The sequence below is a fragment of the Rutilus rutilus genome (genome assembly GCF_951802725.1).
Source record: "Rutilus rutilus genome assembly, chromosome: 14".
NCBI classification, from domain to species: domain Eukaryota; kingdom Metazoa; phylum Chordata; class Actinopteri; order Cypriniformes; family Leuciscidae; genus Rutilus; species Rutilus rutilus.
The window spans coordinates 24,126,657-24,137,120 of record NC_140219.1 but is presented as its reverse complement, the minus strand read 5'-3'; positions in this window follow the sequence as shown (position 1 = coordinate 24,137,120).

The window sequence follows — 10,464 nt, the reverse complement described above, 5'->3', positions numbered from 1 at the left end:
GTGTTCAAGTTGGTCACATAAATTTACTGCACTGACCAACAGAAACTGCTTGGTTTGAAAGTGACTTCTGTGTGAGCTGTGCTTAATACATCTATACGCAAATGACAATGGACCTTTTTTTTCCACACAAAATTACGCTAATGTGACTGCACCCAGTGGCGGATTAAGACTCTTTGGTGCCCCTGGGCACTGACACCTAGAGTGCCCCCCAACCCCCACTCCCCCCATAATAATACATTCAGTTATTATTATTACTACTATTATTATTACAACATCATTTCCAACCAAAATCGGATGTTGACGTCAATCTGACGTTGGGTTCTGCCGTCAACCTGCCGTGTCACTCTAGGATCTGCATGGTGCGTTTGGCAGTAGTGCTCATGCAGTAGTGTTAATCTGGCACTATAGATTGCGCGTCCACAAAAAAAAAAAACTTGTAAAATAATAAACATTCAACAAAACATTCAGGGAATTTAGAATGTTCTGATGAAAGGATAGGCCTAGGCTAGAAATACGTTGGAGAATGAATCGCTTGTTTAAAAAAAAAAAAAATGTGCGTGGCGCCCCCCCTGGACGTGGTGCCACTTGCCCAATTGCCCATATGGTTAATCCGCCTATGACTTCACCTTAAGACAGCACAAGTGAGTATGTTCTTGCGGTATTGGATGAAAATGCATGTTATTTCACTCATACAGAGTAATGGCTCATATCAATGCATTTAATTTGTGATGTGATCTACATTATTTACCAAACACCATTCACCATTCATCCAAACCCAGCTGAAATTCATCAGGAAGATGAGACTGAAATATTAGGCTGTTTCTGTTTGTCATTGTGAACATTTGTGCTGAGACTTTTGATTTCGCTTGTGGGCATATGAGGATTTTTTTGTTTGTTTTGAATGTGCAATTAATCATTAAATGAACTGGGTTTAAAATACAATTTGTTCATTTGAGTTGTTACAATCCTGACACATTGCAAGGCGGTTTCACATTAGAGTAGGCACAGCATTTAAACAGGATCCTTGACAGACAAATCAAGAGCTGCTTGTTTCTTGCATATGCAAATCAGATAAAAGATGCGAGAAGGTAAATTGTCTCTTCACGAATGTGGCAGATGACCTTAACCTTCTCTCTGAATTTAACAGATTATGAGCTTTGCTGAATCTAATACTAAACCGCAGACAAATCACTTTGCAACACCTTCCAGCTGATTTCAGATGCACAATGGTGTAATTCTGCTTTCTGCTGCCTGATATATTAGTTTTCTCTTTTTCTGTCACTGTGACAGAAAATTGTTCATATAATACATGCATCACAAATACCATTTTTAACTGACTATTTTTAGCCATAGGATTCTGCAGTGTTGCTACATTTCATCTGCAACAGAGAACCTTTGGGACAGAAGCATGATAGACTAGGAGAAGTCTATGTACTTAATCACAAATCTGCTAGAAATCATCTTATAAAGGTGACACTAATGTGTTTCAAAAGTACTATTATTCAGATATTGGAATACAAAAGCACTGCATATCTCGGGGAAGCCAGGAAGTTTAGATGTGCGAGGTTTTCGGCAACATTTTTGTGTTGTGCTATTATCATATTGTGATACTCTTCTAACTGTATTCATCTAATTCATATAGTTTCTTGACAAATATTTTTTAGTGGGATTTTCAGGGTAGGCTAGCGTCTCCATAGTTTTGTTCCGAGCAAAACATCAAAACCCAGCATGCATACTAATATACAACTTCAAGACTCATCTAATTGATTTTGCAGTTGAAATATTTCAATCAACATCAAAGGCATTAGTCATCTTCCTTCTCTTTTGATCCCGCTTCAGTCTTGTCTAAATATGCCCCATGTTCAAAAACCAAAATGACCCCTCCATCTATTCCTTGTGTCCATGATATACTCCCAAACAGATCAATGAAAGGGCATGGGAAGAATCCGAAATGTGGCCCTGTGCACTGACACACTGCTCTCTTTGAGAATCAATAGCAGAACCTCCTAAGGGGAGTTCAGTGTGAGTAACATCCCCTGGTTAGACAAGAGGAAGAGCAGATGACCAGCGGCTTCTGACCCAATTCTTGCTGTATTTCATCAAACTGTTTTAGTTAAGAGACATAAAGGATTTTTGTAAAAACATTGTACTATCACTGAATTAATATTAAAATATGAAATATATAAATGATACAGTGGCCTTGTACACTGTTGGTCTGGGGTATAAAGTTGGCTAGATGTGCAACTACCATGATTATGGGTTACATGAGATCTAATATAACCAAAATATGCCTTTATTTCCATACTAAACTTCACAGCAAACATTTATCACTCAGTTTAGGGCTTTCAAATATGACAGATTATATTAGTTAAATTTCTAATAAATATTTTATATAAACACATGCATGACTCAATCTGTGTTTGATCTTTCGGGGTGTTCAGAATGAACACATTTTGTCAGTTGAAGTGAACTTACACTCACCTAAAGGATTATTAGGAACACCTGTTCAATTTCTCATTAATGCAATTATTTAATCAACCAATCACATGGCAGTTGCATCAATGCATTTAGGGGTGTGGTCCTGGTCAAGACAATCTCCTGAACTCCAAACTGAATGTCAGAATGGGAAAGAAAGGTGATTTAAGCAATTTTGAGCGTGGCATGGTTGTTGGTGCCAGACGGGCCGGTCTGAGTATTTCACAATCTGCTCAGTTACTGGGATTTTCACGCACAACCATTTCTAGGGTTTACAAAGAATGGTGTGAAAAGGGAAAAACATCCAGTATGCAGCAGTCCTGTGGGCGAAAATGCCTTGTTGATGCTAGAGGTCAGAGGAGAATGGGCCGACTGATTCAAGCTGATAGAAGAGCAACTTTGACTGAAATAACCACTCGTTACAACCGAGGTATGCAGCAAAGCATTTGTGAAGCCACAACATGCACAACCTTGAGGCGGATGGGCTACAACAGCAGAAGACCCCACCGGGTACCACTCATCTCCACTACAAATAGGAAAAAGAGGCTACAATTTGCACGACCTCACCAAAATTGGACAGCTGAAGACTGGAAAAATGTTGCCTGGTCTGATGAGTCTCGATTTCTGTTGAGACATTCAGATGGTAGAGTCAGAATTTGGCGTAAACAGAATGAGAACATGGATCCATCATGCCTTGTTACCACTGTGCAGGCTGGTGGTGGTGGTGTAATGGTGTGGGGGATGTTTTCTTGGCACACTTTAGGCCCCTTAGTGCCAATTGGGCATCGTTGAAATGCCACGGCCTACCTGAGCATTGTTTCTGACCATGTCCATCCCTTTATGACCACCATGTACCCATCCTCTGATGGCTACTTCCAGCAGGATAATGCACCATGTCACAAAGCTCGAATCATTTCAAATTGGTTTCTTGAACATGACAATGAATTCACTGTACTAAAATGGCCCCCACAGTCACCAGATCTCAACCCAATAGAGCATCTTTGGGATGTGGTGGAATGGGAACTTCGTGCCCTGGATGTGCATCCCACAAATCTCCATCAACTGCAAGATGCTATCCTATCAATATGGGCCAACATTTCTAAAGAATGCTTTCAGCACCTTGTTGAATCATTGCCACGTAGAATTAAGGCAGTTCTGAAGGCGAAAGGGGGTCAAACACAGTATTAGTATGGTGTTCCTAATAATCCTTTAGGTGATTGGATATAGATATCAACTGCTCAGTAAGTAGGAAGCAGTGAACATGAGTGAATAGAGTGCAACAGTAAAAATCCCATTCATTTTCTCTATAGAAGAAATTACTTTTAACTATAACTTATAAACCTTTAAAGACAGACCTACTTTGAGCTCAGCGGTTGTTAATCGGTTGCATATGCTTTTGTTGAAGTCATCAATGCATTATTTCTATTTATTTAAAAAAAACAGAAATCCTTAGAAAAATGACATTACCCATGATTCTGCAAAGATATCTCCACCAATCAAAAAATAGAAACAAGTAGATAATACCAAAAAAACACATTATAAGCATTATATAAACGGAAAAACTATTATTTTCAACCTTCATTCTGACTCTCTGTCTGAAATGATCCATTTTTAAGAGGCGGCTCCTTTAAGGTGTGTCAGTAAACGCCCACTGATATGATTGGCTAACGTCATTGCACAGGAAACAGTATCAACACCCACTCGTAAGTGTTTTTTGAAAACATTATCCATGTCAAACCGTCATTTTCAGACAAGGCATTATGAAATCGTTTACTCATGGTTTGGGATGCAGGCAAATGTCAGTCGATAATGTATTTGCCTGTGTGATGTCACAGATCCCGCAATATGAAAACAAGCCGTTTTTGGACCTTGATTAAATAAAGGCTTTGTTTATAATGAGGACATTTTAAGCTATGAAACTTGCAGGATGTTTTAATGGTACAAAGACCTCTTATAGATCATGACCCCAATAAATGTGAAATATATTGTTTCTAAATACATAATCAACATCTTAAAATCAATAGTTTTATATTTATCCATCGTTTTTAATTCGATTGTCATTCAGTATCCACATACCGGTTGTGGTCACTTTGTAGTATAATACTACAGTAATAATCAATCAGGCTTTATATAATAATACAGAAAATAATCTGCACAATAAGCCAAAAATCTGTAAAAAGTACATTTTCACATACTCTATAGTACTGATGTTTTTTTCAGCATCTTAATGGCATGCTGTCTAGAATGATGCATTACAGGACGTCAGGTTCTGTTCTACCATGTAAAAGTGTGTTATGTAATATATTTATTTTAGCTGCAGCATCTCAGTATGAAGTACAGAAGATCCTGCCTCATAGCAACACTCCTTGAGTCACAGAAAAAATGATATGGTTTAGCACAAATTTGCCCTCTGAAGCACTGAAGGTGCTGTCGAGATTCATGGTTGTGCTAATTTCTCCAGCTGAGCTGTATTATCATCACCCCTTCAGGTCTCAATCGAAAAGCTGTGTGTTTTTGCTTGCAGTAGTCCTTCATTAAATGAAGAAAATAAATACTCATTTTAAATGGTTTATTGTAGAACTCAGACTTCAGCTGGCAGTCCAGCTTTTGGAAAGCTTAACCCTTTAAATGCATGATTGTTTTAGCAATCATTATTACAAATTCGGGTCGTTAGCGACCCAGATTTATATACCTACTGGTCACGATAATATAAAACTCTCCTGATATTAGAGTAACAGTTACTGAAGAATTAAATTAAGCTTATTTTGTTACCTTTTGGAGCTTGGAAGGGTTCAGTTTGAGCAGATGTTTTATACCATCATCACTGTCCTCGTCAGAGTTCATTTCCCAGTACATTCAGCATATGGACAATTTTCGCGATCTCAAACATAATCTTAAAATAATAATTTTCAACATCTTCAAAATCAATATTTTGATGGCTGACAGCTTTTTCACCGGATTCACCATCAAGTGACACTAACAGTTAATTGTATTCAGTACTTGCTCTGCAGTAAATCGCTGAGCCATTTCAAGTTTTGCTGATGATTCTTCCTATTCTTTTGTTTTCCTCCTGCTGTAACACTGAGTGAAACGTCACTTCATCATTGTGTATCAGACATTGCCACCTTGTGGAATAAAGGTGAATTGCACTTATTCAGTCATCAAAGATTCAATTATTGTTATGCAGAAAAAATATACTTACACTGTTACACACCTCAGGTTGTTAGCAACCCAATACCTTTTTCTTTTCTTTTTTTTGTACAAAAAATGAATGGGAAAACAGGCATTTTTTTATAATAAAAAAAAGTAAAAAAATGATTGTTATATTGTTTATAATGAATTGATTGAGAAATATTAAGAAGGTTGATGTCTAACTTTAAAAAAGGAATAAGGAGGAGGGTAGTGAATGATGTCCCGGGTCACTAAAGACCCGAGGTATGCGATTAAGGGTTAAAGGTTTATTTCCTTTTCTTTTCTTTTTTTTTCTTTTTTTTTTTGCTAAGAACTTGTATGTGTCTGTAGGAATGCATGTGAAAGAAAGTGAGCTGATAATCAGGTCATAAGAAAAAAATTATTGTTTATAATTGTTTCTCTTTTTCACCCATAAGGCACTTGGGTCCTCATACAACACAATGGCTGTTTACAAAATCTTGAAAATGCTTCTTTTTCCGAATACTATTCCTGAATCAACATATTTTGTTGATCCTGGAACAACATTCCTGTCTGAAAATATACTTCTAACCCTATCCCTACCCCTAAAACTTACTGTAACTCTACCCATAAGTTATCCCTAAAATCAGAGGGAAATGATATGTGAATAACACTGATGTAGAAGCACCTAACTGACTGTAAGCCTAAACTTGACATAAACTATAAACTTGTCCCTCGAATCTGATTGGTTGATTGGAATGTTGTTACAGGATCAACAAAGATGTTGATCCAGTAACATGTTGTACTTAGTGAAATCAGGTTCATCATATACAAAGGTAGGCATTTGGTAGGCGTTTGGTATACGCCAATTGGTATTGGCATTGAACATTGGTATACCACAAAAATAAGTATTTTAAACCTCTCAAAAGTTCTTATGAATTTTTTCTGTAGTATTAGTTGTGAAGATATGATACCATGGAAACCAAGATTCAGTCCTTCACCAAATCTGATCCACTTTGGACTCAAGGGCAGTTGTTTGTAATGCTAATTAGAAGTGACTGTCATCTTCCTGTTGTAGCTGAACACATATAATATAATATAATTAATATAATATAATATAATATAATATAATATAATACATATATAATTCCTATACGTGAATGTTACATTAAATACAATGTATAAAGATCTTTCTGTTGGTGTGTTGAAGATAAAATATGGTAGCCAATTACTCTACCCATTTTCCCATATACTACAAAATTCATCTTTTTATATAATTATGTGATGTAACTTGTGTTAGCTTAATATAGGCTAATCAGCTAGCATGCTAACTGAAAACAGAACTAAAGAGTTTAAACTGAATTGTGTACCTTCATTCAAACATTTGACTGTTAGGTATAGTCAAATCAAACTCATTTAGGCATTGTTCCAAACCTGTATGACTTTCTTTCTTTTGCACAAAAGAAGGTATTTTAAAGATTGTTGGGAACAAAACGGGAGCCCAGCCCCACAGACATATCTAAATATCAAAATATCTTCTATCATACAGGATTGGAACGACATAAAGGTGAGTAAATGTTGACAGAATTTTTGGTAAATTATTCCTTTAAATAATTGAGTCTTGGTTTCTTCCAAGGTTTCCCCCTTATCAGCATCTTAGGGAATCTTCCTTGCAACAGTCACAATACTCTCAGACTGTATTGTGAAAGGCTCTAAACTAATTAAATTGAATTGACCGATTGGCCAGTGAGGCATGAGAGGCTACTGCTTTCGACCTCAGACACAAACAAAATGTCCCTCCATCAGCTACACGGTGCAGTAAGAAAGAGCGTGGCCCATTATTCAATCCTGAGAGAGCTTCCACACTCTTCTTTATGTGGTTTCTATTTTCTCTGTGCTCAGCAGTGCAGCCCCTGACTCTTATCCGCGACTCTCAGTGTCCTCCCCAGAGACCCGCCCTCAGCAGAGCCGGGCGCCAGCGCTGCAGGTGAGCAGCCCTTAATGAGAGAGGTGCCTTTGGCTCCTGCAAAAGTGTCATGGGGGAAGGGATGCAGGCTTTGTAAAATTCCAATGCTCATCTGTGTTTCCCCTCTCTTGGCTCTAACTATAGATTAATGCTGAGAGAGACAGTTAGATGGCAAGATCTGCATGGATACCTATAAACAGCCTACCCTGGAGTCAACGAGCTGTGCCGCCTTCGACAGAATCACAGTTGGATGGTGACTGCTTGCGAACCTGTTCTCATTCATGCTGTTACCGTGCTTGGCAAGAGGAAGAGAGATTTACTGCCGCGGCTTGTCATTTTCCCCCTCATTACCTAATCTTCTCTCAAGGACTGCCTCCGAATTTACAGAAAGTCAATTAAGCCATTCTGACCAGCAATCCCAGTGGTTATTAATCATTTCCCAGGGTTACTAATCAGCCCTGCCACAGGGCAATACAAACGGGGCCTGTTTTCAAATCAGAGGTACAAGCTACAGTGAAATTTATGGTGCACCGTAAAGAGAATTGCAAAGACAAATGAAATATGTTGATGCACTGAAACAAAACACTGTATATAACCTGGACTCCCTCTGGCCTTGTAATACAAACACTCTTGCCTAAGTGACAAAATAACATATTTGCACAGGTGAGAAGTGGGAAATGCTTCATGACCAAAATACCAAGTTAGTTCTCCAAATAATTACATACCAAAAATCACTTTATAATATATTTTTTGGGGAAAATGTAGAATTTGTGTTCTGGGCAAATCAAGCCTCTGCACATGGTACTTCTAAATTAGTTTCCAATTTATTTATTTATTTTTGTTAAATAATTGTGAGTAATGCTTGCTTGTGCAATAACTAGGTTTCATTTCTTTGCATTGCAATTAGGGAAAATGTTCTTCCTATCACTCATATTTAAATTCCAACTTATTTCCATTCCATCTCTAGAAACTGTATGTGTAACGGTTATATTATATTCTGTTCTGTTTTGGATGTTTCGTTGTGTTTTAGTTCTGTGCCTGTTTGCCTGTGTGACCCAAGCTGTGTCTGAAATCGCCTCCCTAAACCTTTAAATAGGGCACTATTTTAGGGGACAGCCATTTGTAGTGGTGACCGAAACAATAGTGGACATTCTCTAGTGCACTCATTCAATCCCAAAATTCACCGCAATTACGAGTGTACAACAGATGTATGCTCAACGGCTAGAGAGAGACAGTTAGATTATACCCATAATGCACTGTGAGAGTCGTGCACTGAATCTGGCTAGAAGATGGTGCCCGCAGATGAATTATCCATCCATCCATTTTCCAAACCGCTGGTCCAATGTGGCAACAGCGTAATATCATATAGGTTTAACTTTCTTTTAACTGATTATAAAATTGTTAAATTAAGGTTTATACATAACAGAGTTCAAGATAAATCTTTTCATTTTACTACTGGAGCTGCCAATTTGCTAAGTTTCAAATAATTTTTAAACAGCACAGCAAGGACAAACTATGTAAAAGCGGCAGCCCTTCCGGCGCACTCAGTGTCCGAATTCACTCACTTGCTTTCATTCACTCCTTCAAGTGGACTATATTAGTGAAGTAATGTAGGGTATAGTGAATGGGTAGAGATTTCGAACACAGCTCCCATTTCCTATAGTCTGACTACGTCAGACTTCGTACTTCCGCTCAATTTCATTTCGCTTCTGTACTCAGTCTGAGATAGCGACCTATCTCCCAGTTTTCCTCCGGCCTCAAAACAGCTGGGCCAATCAACGAACAGAGGGCGGGCTGAGAGCCGTGACGTAGACGCTGATTGTACCGTGGATGCGTAGATTTACTTCACATAATCTGCAAAAGTCGTTCACAGCCATGTTCACTCCGGTATTTCGCTCAATGGTTTTGTTTTCGCATCATACATGTGTTTACAGTGGAAGTTAGATGCGGCTGAGCATGCGCATAACACACGCCATAACCAAACGTTATGTGATTGGCTTACGGGGAACCAATGATTTTAAACTTCAGGCTACATTTCCTAGTATGTGTGCCAGTTTGTTCCCTTGATTGATTATCCCGTTCACCTTTTGCTCAATTAATTATCTCTTTTGTTCCTCTGTGTATTTAAGTCCTGTCTTCCTTCAGTTCTTTGTTTGATGTTGTCAGTGTTAATAGGTTGTTTCCTCTGCTTTGCTGTTATTTTTGTATTAAAGACTATTTCCTGGTATTCTCCTTTGTCGTGCGCTTCCTTACAGGATGACTACAATGATTGGAACAGTTATGGAACAATCATTGTAGTCATAGCATAACTGTTTTATGATCCACCAGGCGTAAAAATCACAAGTTAGGTCACCTTCAAAAATAATGAAGTATCCTTTATATATTTACTTATTATCTTTTATACTTTGTTTCCCTATAACTAGAAATAGTGATTCTTGCCTTAGCAAAATCCACCAATTTACACTAAAATGATATGTGTCTTGGAGACAGAGAGCTCTGATAACTAAAAGTAAGTTACAGTGTGACTCCCTGTATTTTTTGATTTGAAGTCTGACTGAGGGTTAATATTTATCCTTGAAGCAGTGCAGTCACAGAGAAGCTCTCATCAGGAACAGCCCATGTGTGACACATTCATCAGTTTGCTGCTGAAAGAATGATTTCATGGACAGAGGTGAGGGTTATCAGCACAGTGATCTTCGCCTGTATCAGCGCCTGGGAATTGAATTCTAGAATAATACCAATTTTGATCTGTTTTATCCGTGCCGTTGGATGATCAGTATGGGAGACAGATGCAAGTAGCAGCGTGGATGTGTGTATCATATGGTTTTCACTCATAATTCACAATCTATTCATGCATCATTGGTTCTCATTTG